The following is a 4,053-nucleotide window of genomic DNA, read 5'->3' as shown; positions in this document are numbered from 1 at the left end:
AGACTATTTTTAACATAGATGAGCTTTTCATTTGTTGACTCCAGAACCTGAGCAGCCCTACTGTGTGCTGGAGGTTCCCACACTGTGTGAATTTCATGAAGAACATGGAGACTGACACTCTGTTACACAGAGTAAGACCCCTTAGAAACAGCAACAGCTTCCCAGCGCAATCACCAGTCATGGTAAAATAGTTTTAAAACATTGTATTGGCTATCAAGAGAAACAGAAAGAAAGAAAACAAGCATTTAAAAGAAAGAAATCTGAAATCTAGGAGAGTCAGAGCCTCAGAACTGTGGACATTTTTTCTTTGTTCTTTTTTAAAAATTTTTAACATTTATTTATTTTTTGAGAGACAGTGCGAGCAGGGGAGGGGCAGAGAGAGAGGGAGACACAGAATCTGAAGCAGGCTCCAGGATCTGAGCTGTCAGATCCAGGATCTGAGCTGTCAGCTCAGCTTGTGGCTCAAACTCACAAACTGCGAGATCATGACCTGAGCAGAAGTCACATGCTTAACTGACTGAACCACCCAGCTGCCCCTGGACATTTTTTAATTGAATAACTTAATCTTAGAACAAAAGCATCCTATGGTCCTATTTCTTCTCCATTTCACAAGACTAGTGACCACATTGCGGTGGGCAGTGTGGCTTTCAGGTTTATTGCTGTTTTGCTTGTCTAGAAGCATTTGTTCTGTGCTGTGCATAGAAATGCAGGGAAAGCCCCACAGGCCCTGCCCATGAAATATTTCGTAGCCACATGGATCCCGTCCCCTGACACTGTAAAACTCATCCTTTGTTCCGCAGGCAGGGCCTCCCTTTGGGAAGACCAGTGATTCTGGCTGCACTTGAAATGTGCTCACAGATCCCAGAGTTAGTAGGAAACCTGGAGTCATGCACATGTCAGACCATGGCCTGTCGTGAAACACAAGGGTCAGTGCATCTCTGTTCCATAGACTCAGGGATGGAGAATGGGAAAAGCAGGTTTTCTTACTTCATAAGAGTGTTCATGTTCCCACCTGAACTTCCCGTCCCTGTCCTTCCTTCCACGTGACAGAGAAGCCTGGAATCCTCATCCACGATAGCCATGTAAACATTTCTAAGACAACTAGTTATGGTGCTGCTTGTGGATTCCTTTGTCTCTTGAAGACGTGCACAGTGGAAGACAAGGTGATTGTGAATCGGAGGTCCTCAGTGCCACCCAGCTTCTCCTGAGCGTCTGGCATTTGGAAGGACAGTGTATCTATCTATAAAGCCTGGCTTATTATTGAAAGCCAGGAGCTCAAAACTCTGGTTTTGCAAGTTAAATCCTGAACATTTGACTTTTATTTTCATGTCTCCTTTACTACACTTCCCAAGGCAATGGATGCTTCTGGTAAATCAAGGGCGTGTTGCATATACGAATGTGAATCAAAAATGAACATAAGCCTTCCAAAAATATTATCCCCATCACAGTCGAAATTGAGTGGCTGAGAGGAGAGGGGAGAGGGGTGTTAGGGTTTCATGGGGACAGAGTTCAATGTGAGATGAGGAACATTCTGGAGATGGATAGTGGTAAGGGTTGCAACAGTGTGACTGCACTAAATGAAAAGGGTTGAAAGGGTCAATTTTGTTGTGCATATTTCACCACAGTAAAAAGCAATTCACCTTGCTTCCCAGTCAGCAGGCGAGCGTGGGAAGCTGTCTCACTCTGTCCTGGAAAAAGAGCAAGGAACACATTGGGTAAGATGGTGGTTTGTGGTCTCAGGAGGACAGTGCTGACCTCCTGGGGTCCAGCTCCCTGGTGCTGTCCTATGAGTGTGACCAACCAGCAGGGATCTTCTGCTGTCCACCTGTCTAGATCATGAGCTCTGAGCAAGTAGGGGTGCAGCAGGCTGTGCATCTTCCCTGCAACAGCATACTTCCTGTCCAGTCCCTGCAAATGTTTGTGTGCTGTGTAGACTGCTACAATGTGCCTGGAGGAGGGGGCCGTGGGGCCCACATTTCACGTGCATTCAACCCAAGCCCTGTGTGGTTGGGGCGGGATCTCCTCCTGTACAGGTGATTGTTGGCACCAAGCCTTACCTTTCTAGTAACACCAGTTGGCACAGTCCATGTTGGATTGTTGCCCAGACTGCTTGGATTCCTCTGATTCAAGTGCTCACTGAACCTCTAGGGTGCAGTGACCCCACTGCATGGGGCAGTGACCTTAGAACAGTTCCCCTCTGCAACAGGAATCCACATAAGTCAGGTGGAGGAGACTGGGGTTTGGGGAACGAGTTCCCAGCCAGGACGCAGAACCCACACCTGAGCACACATGGCTGAAAAATGTTTTTCTGTGCTCTTAAGATCTCTGGTCTAACGTGAGATTAAACTGACATAAGGCAAATTCATCAGAGGAAGCATCCAAGTGTATTAAATTTTTTTATTGACATGGGGGCCTTCACAATCGAATTAAATACCCCAAGGGGTGACCACAGCTGGAAGCTTCTATAACTTTAGAGGAAGTCTTGATAAATTTGTAAAGAAATGACAAGACAAAGCACAGTAAGTTGTCGGGAGTGACAAGGAGATACTTTGGGGGGCAGGGGACAAAACTAGTGGAAGAACAGGATTATTTAGGAATTGTGTTTGCATAGATGTGTTAGGTGTTGACTCCCAGCCTCCGTTGGTCAGGATGCTCTCTTGCTGGATCCTTTCTCAGGAGAGAACACCTTTCTCAGGGAAATTTTATGACCTGCTTCTGGAAAGGGGATGTTAGAGAGCCCTACCTGCATCTGCTGCTTCTCAAGTGCCTGCAGCTCAAAACAACCAATATGCCACAGTTGCTTACTTTGGGGGAGTGTGTCCCAAACCCCTGCAGCCTCAGCGAATAGTAGAATGTCTTAGGAACAAAACTGAGGTTTCTGTGGAAGAAAGAATGCTGCATCTAGACTGTGACACAGTGTGTGTGTGTGCGTGTGTGTGTGTGTGTGTGTGTGTGTGTGTGTTTACGTGGGGTGGAGGGCTTAAACTCTGTTCTGTTTCTCTGGGGACCTCAGACTGATACACAGACCCATCATATAGACCCACCCACCATCTCCTAGCATATCTTTCTCATGCCTTTTTCCCTTCTTTGCAATTATTATTATTATTATTATTATAGAAAGTGGTTAGTTTCATTACAGGAAGTGAATAGAGAGTCAAGACGGTGTTAATTGTCATCAGGATAGGTGGAAGCAAAAGGCCTTACTTAGCATGGCACCAATATATTTCTTTTCACGTTCGTCTATTGTGATGTCCCTTGAACCAGGTAAGGGATTTATTTCCAAGCTCATAAGAGCTGGAGTGGGTTTCTAAGTAATTCCCAACTTTTTCAAACCACTGAAGAGCTTTCCACAGTCAACCGTCTCCCTACTGCTGGACACTTCGATCCTTCCCATCTTTTTGCTCTTACAGACAATATGTAACTTTAGAAAGGCTCATCTAGGTTTCCCTGCTGACCCCCAGGTCAGAGGGCCTGCTTATCTAAACTTCTCAACGTCCACAGTGCTGCCACGTTGCTGTCCCGTGGCCATCCTGTGATCTGTCTCTCCAGCAGGCAGAAGAGGGCCGTGTCCCAGCACCTGAGGACATCTGAAAGGATCAGTCGCGGCTGTTTATTGTGCATCTGCTAAGTGAGAACGGATGGGCCATGTTCTTCTCATTTCCTGATCCTCAGGGAGGCTCACCGTCTCCCATGGCTTCATCTACTATTTGTATTTTCTCTTCACAAACTGTAGTCTTATATCCTTAGTTTATCTCTCTGAAGTGATTTATCTTTTCCCTCTTAATAGGTATGATCTTTGATGTGCACTTTGTGTTACATGTTACAAACATTTTTCTCCTGTGCTGTGGAGTGTCTTTTAACTTTGTTCGTGGGGTGTAATTCCCATTTTGACGTAATCACATCTATCTTTTCTTTACACTTTGTGCTTAGTGTCTTTGGTCCCGTGTAAGGTCATAAATACATTTTCTTTTATGTTTTTAATACTTTCATACTTTTGTTTTTTTATATTGAATTCTGGAATCCATCAGTAATACGTTTTGTGGATCTGCTTCT

This window comes from Panthera tigris, chromosome D4, assembly GCF_018350195.1.
Source record: "Panthera tigris isolate Pti1 chromosome D4, P.tigris_Pti1_mat1.1, whole genome shotgun sequence".
Taxonomy (NCBI): domain Eukaryota; kingdom Metazoa; phylum Chordata; class Mammalia; order Carnivora; family Felidae; genus Panthera; species Panthera tigris.
The sequence above is the reverse complement of the archived record's forward strand: the minus strand, read 5'-3'. Positions refer to the sequence as shown.